Source organism: Pomacea canaliculata, linkage group LG8, assembly GCF_003073045.1.
Source record: "Pomacea canaliculata isolate SZHN2017 linkage group LG8, ASM307304v1, whole genome shotgun sequence".
Taxonomy (NCBI): Eukaryota; Metazoa; Mollusca; class Gastropoda; order Architaenioglossa; family Ampullariidae; genus Pomacea; species Pomacea canaliculata.
This window is the reverse complement of record NC_037597.1, coordinates 7,958,685-7,971,130: the sequence shown is the minus strand read 5'-3', so window position 1 is coordinate 7,971,130 and position 12,446 is coordinate 7,958,685. Positions and strand designations below refer to the sequence as shown.

Sequence of the window (12,446 nt, the reverse complement as noted above, 5' to 3'; positions counted from 1 at the left end):
CATGTCCTATACGGTTAATTGTTACCAAATTTAATTCGAAATCAAGGCAATTAAAGAAATTAACTCAAAAACGAAGTAGAGAATGGCTATGTGAAATCGGCTGCAAGCTAGGTTATTATACTTTCAAGTCAGTTACCGCGTATATAGTTGTATGTAGACTGGGACATCATCGTCATTTCAACAGCAGTAAATTTTTAAGTGGCTGTTTTTAATGGACGATTTTTAATTTAATTATGCTTAATGTTCAAGATATAAGCCTTCAAACATCGACATTCTTACCTGCTATTCGAAAAGCAGAAAATTACTCCTATATGCTGGAGAGTTTTGTATTTGTAACAGTGAGCGTGGCTCAATTCTTTTTCAGCTCTTTCGAGCATATTGTACATCAATGGTGTGTTAACACTGTCAGTTGTTTTCAGCATTGTTCTGGTTAAGGATACAACTGATGATGTGCTTGTGACTGTGTTACGATGCTACTTGTAGACCGTGTAGAAAGTGTCGATGTTGCATATCTTGTGCTTGATCTTATATATATATTTTTTTTTTTACCAGCAATCGTAGTTGGTTTTAATAGCTCGATCGTGCTTTTGTATATATATATATAGTTGGTTCTGAAACAGAATTTTTTTCTGTTACCGAGAATTGAGTCTTTCCTTTTCAAATTCTGCTCATGAAGATGACCCTAGTTTTAGATATACCGCCTTTCGTCACTGTACTTCCTGTTTTCTCGACAAATACAGGTGTGCTTAAGACAAAAACATATTAGTTAATATTTCTTGTATTTCTTCGTCATAAAATACCACCAGAATATGTTTTTGTGATACTTTATGCTCTATTTCTAGCGGTTTTGGCATAGTGCTGGTGTTGACCTTTAAAGATTATCTTATAGCAAAAAAAAAAAAAAAAATGTTTGTCCATAGCAAAGCAAATTAAAATGTTTGTCCGTAGCAAATGAGCAAAAGATGAATAACCATAATTGTGTGACATGTATAGATTTGTAAGTCTCTTGCTGATAGCCGTACAGTCTCGGCAGTATGAATATAAGTTTATCGATCGAATGATTTATAACTGAAAACAACGATTTTCTCTCCTTTCTCCCTTTCTCCATCATTCTTTCACACACACTCTCTTTCTGAGATCTATCTCTTATCGGGATACTCGTGCTCACATGAATACACAAAACTTTCATGTCTTGCTTTGTTGGAAAAGAGTCTCAGCTCAGTGGCCGCATGGGTGGAAACGCAAGTGGTTCACTGTGTCTAGGGCAGAGCATGTGGCAGGCTTGGTCGACCAGTGTGCGGAGGAGACTGCAAGCGACTTGAGTGCTCAAACTCGAGCCCAGTAACCATACGCATTCTCATCGCTTGGGTATTGTTTAGGGTAATAATTGTTAGTCGGCTTAATTTATAAGAATATGCAAGCCCTTCTTCCCAGTCGGAAATGAGAAACCGGAATACAGGGAAGCAAACCTGACGCCCGACAACAAACAATGGGAATTAAGTATCGCATCCAGAGAGATGTGAACATGCCACAAGTCGAGATCTGAACCCAAACAGCGACAAGCAAGCTGCTGTTGCGCCTTTGGACAGGCCCCTTTTTGAAGGGAAAAAAGTAGATTTATGGGGTCGACTTTATTTGAGAATGTCGTATGGCGAGACGGATAGGCAGAAATCCTTCTGCCTATACCAAATCATAAAATTTTGTAATACTGGTGTCTTCTGAGCAATAATTCAAAATATGGGAGGAAAACCCAACATAGCTGTGTCTTTCTGACACCCACCTCCCCCAATAAACCAACTGAGAAAGATCGTCTCGGGACGCTGTAATATTTCATTTAAATGCATGATGTGATGGATCTTTAGATGTTTTGCTTAGGCTAGCGAAAGATTAACTGCTTTCATGTTTGTCGATTTTCATCAAGAAAATGATCATGCCTTCTCCACATGGAAGCCACACTTCTGCAACTACAGCTACGGTGGACGTCACGAACTTCATGTTTACTTCTAGAGTATTTGAAATCAGGACCTGCAATTATGAAGAGATACGGCTATCTCGGGGTTAGCCAAGGACTGGAAACATTGCAGGGTCATGTATTTGGGGTCAGACCTAGGAGACTGGTTGACAGAGATCTTTATCTTAAATATGGTCCATAGCGATGATGGCTTACACTCTACCACTATTTTTCTTTAAAAAGTAAATAAAGGAACTATAAGGACCAAATCTGACAACCTCACGACGTATTTATATTGCATTAGAAAGTTATGATTGCGCTATGGCAGCAACCCGTGAAGTGCACGGGGAAAGCTGAAACGTGAGATCGTCGTGGACACTTCAAAGTAAACACTATCCTCGATAATTAACTGGTCTGACCTCGCCTACCGTTGAAACTCTCGCTCGGCGTACGGGATGCCGTCTCGGTTGCGAGATTTGCTGGTGATGTATGGGTGGCACGCTGTAGGCAGCGGGAAACGTTACGTCCTGTGCACGTTCTACTCGCGTAGACACACCACCTGGATCCCCGACGACTCAGCAAATCTGTCTCCGTGCCTTCGTAACACTTGTTCGTGGTTAAGCTTTCATAAGAGGAGAGTAGTTAGGTACTTATGTAACACCAGGAGAGTTCAACAAGCAAAACAAACGAATAAAAATCCTACCATTAAACAAAAAATGTTTGGTGTACCCATGTTAGAGAAAAAATATGAAATTTAGTACACTGAAGACGTTTTCTGGTCAATGAAGGTGCGTGTTTTGGGGAGAATCATTTCTTTTTATTTTAATATATTTTTTTTACAGACAAGTGGCGTAAATGCATATTTTGGTAGGTCAAAGTTTCGTGCTTATTTCCACTCTTTCTTTATGCAGATGACATTCAGAGAATCAGTATCTGATATACGATCTGTAGGCCTGCAGCTTGTATGGTGGATGAGTTCCTCGGAGCAGCAAATGTCAGCTCGGATGCTGACAGATGATAAGATTATCGCATACAGATATTTACAGTTCGTTACGATGTTGTCAAGCAGTAAAATTGGGAGAGAGGCATATGGAGGAGCTGAGACTGTGAACGAGCGAGAAGTGCGAAATTCTTAAATGTGATGATTTTTGTGAAGGTTTGAAACCTTTCTGGAACAAAACTGAAAAGTACACTCAATTGTAATTTAAAAGCCGTAAAAATATAAAGAAAATGTTTCTCAGTTGTTCCATTATGGAACGCACTTCCTACTAACATTAATATAAATTAATATAAACACTAACAGCTTTAAGAATCTTTAATAAAGTTTCCAAAATTTGTAGATCATTTTTATGAATTTGATTAATGCATGAAAGTATTCTGGCATGCGCATTACAGTGAAAAGGTTAAAGAAGGGACGTTTAAAATGCCATGAAAAAGGTCTGTGCTCAGAAGAGCAAGTCCCTAAAATGTTTAGTGTCTAGATCCACTAAATATGGTGAAGGAGCAAACAGAGAATATTTCGAGACCTTATAAACTGGAAACATGAAGCACAAAAGTGTTTCATAAATACAGTTTTTGTTTGCTTCACAACCTGAGACTAGCAGACGCCAGAAAAAAAACATAAACTGCTAATCTTAGTCAACACAGTCTGGATTTTCACTTACGTAATCTCTCTGATACATTTTTAGGACGGAGAAAAAAAAGTAGTGCTATAAAGTACTTGTCTTTTTTATCTGCAGTCTTGTTTATTTAAGCCTCGAAAACCCTCTCGTGGAAACGATTTTTAAAGCTTTAAAACAGGTTGTGAAAGTCTATTTTAAATCTTTGTAAGAGATTGTATGTAAGAGAAGTCACTGGACAAAAAACAAAAAAACTATGCACCTTTCATCTGAAAAAGCTGTGGCGACTTTTTATGCAGTAAACAAGATTGCACGTGCCGGGAAGGTCCTGACAGACTGGCTGGAAATGTAAGAATCATACAGGGGGGATGCGCTCCCACATCTCTGGCCCCACGGATGTTCCCAAGTCGGAGTACAGGCTGTCAGGTTAAATGCTCGCCAGAGGCAATGCAAGTGTGCAACACAGTTCTGCTAATAGACAAGATAATAAACGAAATTGTTATGGGTGACCTGGCAGCGTGACGTGGACTAAGACCGAGACTTCGATCCAGGGTGCAGGGCCGTCCGCTGGAGGCGACCTACACGTAACTCTTTTATTGTTGTGATGCTAGTCGTCAGTCGATAGAGACACTGCGACTAACAAAGTTTTAGCTGAAATTCACTTGCAATTTCGAGGGAAAGTGCTCTGAATTAGTGGATAGGATGGAGGCAACATGGGAGTGGAGAAAGACCCAGACAGGATAGCAGATACAGATATTATAAAGATGTAGCTTTGTCTACCCTCTTAAAAAAACTTTACCAAATAATAAATATAAAGAATATTATTAAAACAGCTACATCTTCTCATCACATAAACTTGACCCCCCAAAAAAAAAATCACATGACTATCATAATTAAATCTGTGCCTAAGCGAAATTCCTAAACTGGGAAACAGATTATACTTAAAATCTTTTAAAATATTACAGAAAGATGACTAGAACGATGGAGATGCGCTCGTCTTCCGATTATTTTTAGCATAAGAACAAAGTGATGAAAAGTGCATGATAACAGAACAGCAACGATGTGAATAGTTTTGCTTCTTAAAGACTTGAAGACTGGTCAAGTAGCAAGCTACAACCAGCGGCTAGGCTCGACTAAGTAAGAGAATAACTATGTGGAAAAACTAAGAATTTTAAGAAAAATAGCTTGCTTATGGAGTTAAAATGGCCCATGCAACGCGCTTTTTGGGCTTCTTAGGTTTAGACAGTTTCCTGAGCTTAAGCTCGTCTTAACTCAAGACCGTCTATGCAACCCAGCCCAGGCTTGTGCCATGATGGGCTGTGCTATCTGACCTTGCAGTAATATTTACGCGTCCTTCTGGACGTCGCCTCATCCCTCTCTAATCAAGATGAACACATTTCACGTTTGATGTTCTTCTGTTGACGAATGCTTCGTCGTCGGGCACAATCAGGATCGCCTCGCCGACGACGGAACCGCCGGCCATTTTCGATAACGTCGTCTTAAAGCGCCGTAAATACAGCACACCTCCTACTCGAAAGAGCTATGTTCATGTCCTCTGGGTGGCGAAATCTTACAAGTCTCACACTTTGGCCTGCGTTACTTCTAACGAAATCTTCCAGTTGTAGTATTGTTTTTGGCAAGCGATAGAGGCCATCAGCGTCTTGTCAAAGCAGAGGTCGTGCAGACAAGGGCACAGAACTATCATCAGAGACACGAACCAGAAAAAAAGGTGATTTCTAAGAACAACTTCACGTCGGCTATAAAATGAATCTGATAAACGTGCCCATTTTTTCTACAGTAGTAAAGCAAATATACACGTAGCTTCGTGCAATCTTAACACATATTTTTTGTGGAGTTCCTAAGAGTAACCACCCTATAATTCTGTATTTATCTACCGATTCGCTCTTCAAAACTGGACCAATGCTGTAATTCTAGAGGTTTAATTCAAACTAAACAAAATGTATCGTCCATAGAGGTTTTTTTTTTTTCATTCTGCCTTGCCCTCACCATATAATTGTAATTTGAGAGAGTTGGTTTGAATCAGGGCTGGTAGCGAAAAACAAGAAGAAATAGCATCAGTAGTAATAGTATAGTAGTGGTGGTGGTAAGTAGGTTACTACTTTAATAAGTAGAATAAGCAGTTGGAGAAGCTGCAGCAATTCTAGCAGACGTTCTCACTACATGCAGCTTGTATTTGTAGTGGTTGTGGCAGTTGATGATGCTAGAGGTGGTGTGGCAGCCAGAGGAATGATCGGTGACCCATCCTTCAAGTTTCAGTCGGCAGACACTTGCGACTTCTTGGCAGATCGAGTTTCTTTTTCCAGGTTGCTGACTGCACCGCCTTCATCCACAGCTGACAGAAGAAACTGAAAGTCGGTGAACTTGTAGAGCATGAAAAAGCTTTATTTTGATACACCTATTTACTTGCGCAGTGTTGTGCTAAATTTTTTAAAACTTAAAACTACGTCCTTCCGCCACCGCCGCCGCCGCCGAAATTTCTTGGACAAAATATATTCTGACTCTCTTCAGATAAACGGTTGCCATTCTGTGTTTAGTGCTAAACCGTGCTTCGCAAAAATTAAGTTTAGGTCTAAATTGACGAAGAGCATGTCGAGATTGCATACCGTTTAACAATGTCGATTAAGTTACGAAATTTATACACTCCCATCTGGATTTGTATTAATAGTCAAAAGTACGATTTTTTGGAAAGAAAAAATAGGAAAACAGCGAGATTGATTCTCCTCGAAGCCTGAAACACTTGAAGTTTTTGAAAGCAGGATAGATTACTTTCTACTTATTCTCTCACTCTTACTCGCATAGATAACACTCTCTGTACCAACGGCTCAAGCTAATTTCAAGATCTACAAATCCTAGTTAAAAAAACAAAACAAAACAACAAAAATTAGAAGTTTTACACAATCTAGACAAGAGTAAAGGATTGCTACACGGTAGAGGGGGTAAAGGGATGGTGTTATCAGCGAGAAAATTCACGGCTTCATTTCTCTGATTGCGAACAATCGATTACTTCGATTTTATACTTGCTGTAAGCTGTAGAGCTGTATTTGTGTGGATGAAGATCACATGACCGCCATAAACTTCTTTCTTGTTCGGGAATGCTTTTCGTCTCAAGGAAAACTTCTCTCCATGGTGATGGCATGCACAGAGACGATACTCTTAGAATTAGCTCGGTCGGCAGACATCTTAGATTTTATTTTTTAAAAACTACTACAAAAAGGAACGATAAAAAGCTAAAATTAATTTATAAAAATATATTTTAGCATTTTAAAATTACGAATAATGAAGAAACAACAGAGATGCGTGTTTAAAAGCAATTAAAAAAATGAAGACAGCTCTGCCTTCGACAACCATATTGTATCACGGCATACCTTACATACTTCACTAACCAAAGAGCTCTTACACGCACTTTGCTGCGTCAAGATTCTGCTGCTTTTACCCATGAAATAAAGGTATCCGTGGGCCTGGCAAGAAAAGTAGCTCGTCGTTTTGTCGCCGAAAGACGTGTCGTTCTTAAGAACGGATTCCTTCGCCGCCATGCGCGTGCCAGGAAGGTACTAATGAGTAATCCACCTTAATCTTGGCTCGACGGAGAGTTTCCGGCAGACGTGCATCTTCTTACATGGAATTAAGAGTGAAAGAAGAGAAGTGCTTGGCCCTGCTTTCGATTTTTCTCTGGTGATGGCTGCCAGAGGTTGCTAGGAGTTATTTATAGAAAACATATTAGTCATTGGATTTTAAAAACATTTGGACCTTTGGAGCAAACACAGCACGCGCGGGGACCATAACGTTCTGCATGCCATGAAAGAACGCGCTGACTTCTTGCAGGAAACTTGTTACACTTAGCATAAAAGTTGTTTTTCTTGAGGTTAACGTTAAATCATTTTACTCTTTTATTAGATATTAATCAGGTTTCATTACTTTCTAAACTATAATCTATTGGGATCCAATTTAGAGGCGGCCATTTATGTTAGCAGCGCACTGACTAGATATTTTTTTCAGAAACGAGAAACTGAAAGTCGTACATCCGGCGTCAGATTTAGATTGCGTGACAGCGTACAGAGGACGAATCCCTGACTTCACAAATAACTTGAAACAAAATAATTTATAAATTGAAACGTAATATCTTTTTAAAGTGGCAGATGCATGTGTTTGCTGTTGATAATACCGCCTAAAACAATTAACACGTATTACAATTATCTTAAAAACGCAGAGAGCTCATATACATTAATACTACTGTTGAGCTTGCAGGTACTGCCGAATCCACATGACTAGAAGACACGAGATCTTTTCGTGTAGCGAAACTGGATACTGACCTATTGCCATTTTGTCTTTCTTCTTGCTACTTTAGAATTCTTGTTGTTTCTGAAGTAAGACAACACCAGATATGACGACACGAGTAAAGATACTGAACTCTTAAAATATTTAGCTACTTAGCCTTGAGGTAGTCTTTTCATCTGTAGGTCAAGATATTAACAATGCCTCCAGGTTAATCAAACACTGCTGCTATGATTGGTACCAGCATGATTTTAAACGGCATCAGCGCCAGCCTGGCAAAGGTCCAAAGAATGTAAGTGTTGTTAAGATGTATCAGATAGAGTTTGTGTCTACAGCCTGGCTGGCATGGAAAACGAATAAATGCTGCCGTAAGAAGGTAAAGGGGAGGTGAAAACTGAAATGGAGGAAAAGGAAGTTGGGGGGGGGGGCATAGAGAAAGTACGGGAAAAAGAGGAAACAAAAGTAAAAACGAAGAAGGAAGAGAAAAGGCGTTTCAATGTAGCTGCTCTACAATAAAACGTGATGCAGAGTGCAGCGTTACACAAAATTCGGGACTGACACACTGTTAGACCCATTTGCGCCCTTGGGTTTCGTGAAGACAAGTCGAGACGAGTTTTATTTTTTGGTGTTTTTGTTTGTTTTTTTTTTTTGTTGTTGCTTGAACGCAAGGCAGTAGTCTAGAGACATCAATAACTGTCCACTGGTTGTTTAAATTTATGAAATAAATCTGTGGTACAAAAATTCCAACTTTAGTTTAAATGGTTGTGTCTGTGATATAGCTGAGTTGAATCACCGTAGCTGTGAAATAGATAACTGATTTAAATCACAGTGTCTATGCTGCTGGCTGTGTGCATGAAAGCTTACTTAGCATACCTTTCCGTCAGCAGGACGGTTTAAAATCTTTTGAGAAAAAAAACACACACACAAGCACGCAGATATATACTACACATACACTTATGTTAAAAATACAAGTATCTAAACTTCCACTTGAGCGGCCCGGTGGCGCAACGGCTAGCGCTGCTACAGCCAGGCCCGTTCTTAGCCCCCGCGGGGCCCGAGGCAAAGGGCATGTGCGGGGCCCTCACGCCACGATCACACGGTTTTAGTTGGGATCTAAAGTCACTTTTTTCCTCAGGGATATCTCGTCTTTTATCATTGACAGCACGCTGCATACACATTACAACATAAGCCTACGATTAATTTATTTGTAACGTTCGTCAATAGCGCGGGGCCCTAGGCAGATGCCTCGTCCGCCTGCCCCTAAGCACGGCCCTGGCTACAGCTACAGTGAAGGTTGACTGCCCTGAGTTCACTTCTCGTCTCGGCCATGCTGTTCTTTCTCTGCACGTGGCATCTGTTTACAGGGCTGGCTGCCCTCCGCCAAGGACGGTCCCAAGCCCGGCTGAAAAAGGAGGAGGGTTGGGCGTGGGGCCAGCACCCCCACCCCGTAAAACAAATCCTTGCTATCAAAGTTAAGGTTGTAGTCGATGGCCTGTGCCCCAGGAGGGGCGAAGGGCCTAAAAAAAAAAAATTTCCACTTGTGCATAATAAGAGAAGAATAAACGAAGGTTATAGAGCACATTCACAAAACACTGATGTCATGGTACAAAGTGTACACTAAAACGTAGAAGCAAGTCTATGAAGTTTACAAACTTTACGAACAGAATGTGCTTTTCGTCCCAAAAATCTTCTTCAGAATTTAAATGCTTCAGACAGTTTCTCAGTTTAAATGGAATACCATATGTCAAACCTTTCTCTTCCGAAAAGGAGACTTTCACTCTTTTTTGTTACACGTAGACTACCGTACTACACATAAATTCTGCTATCCCATTTTCTTCAAAGTTATTGCAAAAAGAAAGAGATATACATTATTTCTACACGAGTGGCACAGCTCTACGGGTTGGTTCCGGAGTCTGTTAACGTAAAACGAATCAGTCAAGGACCGACTTCTCGCGGGCAGATGGCCGCCTGGATGCGTATATCTTCCGCGCCTAGCGGGCTATGTTCCTTTTGTTTGGCTCTCCTGCGTTATCGTCAGCCTCCCTGACAGCACCCACCGTGCTGCTGGACGTGACGGGGCGACAGCACCGCGAGAGCCGCACAACAGACGTAGATGAGAAGTCGGCCTGGGGCAGCAACAGCAGCAGCAACAGCGCAGAGGTGTGAGGATCTAGCCTCCATCGTGTGTGGTGGTCTCGTGCTTGGCTTGGAGGGTGTCTACAAGGATATAAGGCGCTGACAACGAGGTCTGTGCAGATGAAATGAGATCTGTGGTGCTGGCGTGGTCTGACAACTAAGGCAACTTCTGATTCACTCGGCAAGTGCAAGTGAGTATGACATCCACGTGCCGTATGTCTTCCCCATCCTTCAGCCGCCTCTTTAAGATTTTGTAAACTGTTTTTAAAGAAATGTGCAGTTTGCACCTTCCCACCCCTCCACCTAGCCTCGCTTGTTCACTTCACTTCGGTCTACATAGCTCGCGTTTGCATGATGCATGTGGGTTCATTGTCACGGGTTCCTCGTAAACTGTATTTTAAATGCATTGAAGCGTTAAAGCTATTATCAGTGCTCTAGTGCTCGGCCGATAACAGCGATAAGAAAAAGAAGTAACAGGAGAGACGGAGGACAGGCATCGCAAATTTTGTTTACCAGTACAGTCTCTTGTAAACGAGAAAGTATGACGCCCTAAAACTTTTGTCAGTGTAATAGTTATTTTTCGCTAAGTATGACTGGTCAACAAATTGTGCGAGTTTTGATGTCACAAAATGCAACTCACAGACCTAGTTAGCGACAAAACAATTTACTTTCTATTAATTATGAACAACACAAGCTATTATCATTTCGCAGTAATAGAGAGAACTAGTTTAAAATGTACATATAACATATGTTTTAACGGGTGTACTTTTTCATGTCGAGGTAGCAGCTGATAGACTTCGAGGCAGCATTCCAGAATGTCATAGCGGAGATAATGTTTAATCGCAGAAAAACATTTTCCAGCCCAAGGGTGTTACTGCACGTGAGCTGAAGGTATTTGCTTACCTTTCGAATTGTCTGTATACTGTCCTCACCTGAAAAAAAATATACAGTTTATCTTGTCCAGAGCATTGGAGAGAAGCAGAAAAGGATGGATATGAAAAACGTTTTGATAAGAACGAATCTGGAGAGATTCTTGATGTAAATTAACACTAGGTATTCTCCTCTTTTAGAATCAATGAGCAATGCTCTTAGGGAAATGAGCTTGTATTACCTGGATGTGCGTAAGACCAAGTAACTGTACATTTACTAGAAAAACATTTTTATTTCATTACTAAATTCCCGCATAGGAGGTGTTGATCCACTATTTGTCAGACAGACATACAGTCAGTCAGACAGACAGGAAGGGAAAAATAAGGATTGATAGGGTAAAAAATGCTTAAATTAAAAAAAAAATGTCACACAAATAATTTCCTTAAGAAATAAAGATTAAAAAGAAAGACAAAAGAATAAAGAAAGAGAAAAAAAGAGAGTAAAAGAAAGAAAAAAAGAAAGAAGAAAAACTAAAGAAAATAGAAAGAAAGAACAGGCGAAAGAAAGAAAGATGAACTCACAAGAACTATGTTCTCATACAAACAGAATGTACACTCAAGCCGTGAAGAATATGACAAGAAGCGGATTAAGTACATTGATGTTCTGGGGAATGTTCGAGTGCTACGCGCTTCGACACATTGTAGCGGTGCAGTGTGGGCTTGAAACTTAAGAAACGTCTGGATGCACATGAGGTGGTAGAATATGCGTAAGATAACCCCTTAATATTTACCGAAAGAAAGAGAAAAAAGAAACAAACTAACAAACAGATGAGCTCTCAAAAATTCCATGATTGTCCCCTCCCCTCGCTCTCCCTCCCACTTCTCACCCCCTCCATTCCCCGCCTCCCATCCCGAGATCCAGAATGTAAATAATGATCACAAGAGGAGGGCGGTGACCTTAAGACAACTCCCTGGGTACAATTTAGCCAGAAGCAGGGACCTTGAGCCCTGACAAATTCCCAGACAGACCTTAATGAAAGGGGCCAGTGACGCTTTTTGCAGACCCATAAACTCACGAGCTCCACTCACGAGAATGCTCTTTAGTCAAAGTCTTCGCCGAGCTTATCTGCTAAAAAGATGTTCCACAGATTGTGTCGTTATTTCTGCAAAAAATATCATTTTTTTCTTAAAAACTGTGTTGAGCTTTCTTTATCCCGAAGTTCTGCGGAAAACCATTTGTCTAAAGAAAACAACCAAAGAACATCGCTTGATATTTAGTATTTTATTTACCTGAACAAAATCAAGGACAATACGTGTGAATGAGATTGATTGGTTAATTTTACTCGTTCGAAAGCAATGTACTGAAAAATATCATTAATACCAATAATATTTAAAATTACTATAGCGTGAAAAGAAGGCAGAGAGGAAAAAGAGAAAGAAAGAAAAGAAAAAAACCCTGGCCTGTTTTTTTCTCCCGCATCGGTTTTTTTTTTTTTAAACCACAGACACCCATATGACTCGTAGTAAGATCGGCAACTTTTTAGCAGATGAGAAGCGTTTTTATTCAGCAAGCTATTT

General features: G+C 40.3%; 1 protein-coding gene across 3 annotated transcripts in view; it reads left to right on the top strand.

Moving 5' to 3' along the window:
• The first annotated feature begins 9,827 nt into the window (after positions 1–9,827).
• The window catches only part of LOC112569792 (FMRFamide-activated amiloride-sensitive sodium channel-like), a 33,806-nt gene continuing 31,187 nt past the window's right edge, over positions 9,828–12,446 (top strand). Inside the window, exons 1-2 of one of the 3 annotated variants that reach the window (XM_025247709.1) lie at positions 9,828–10,190; positions 10,784–10,890. The gene's annotated coding sequence lies outside the window, so the exon portion shown is untranslated. Of the gene's footprint in view, positions 10,191–10,779; positions 10,891–12,446 lie in introns of all 3 variants that reach the window. The other 2 variants (XM_025247708.1, XM_025247706.1) reach the window with 2 other exon arrangements.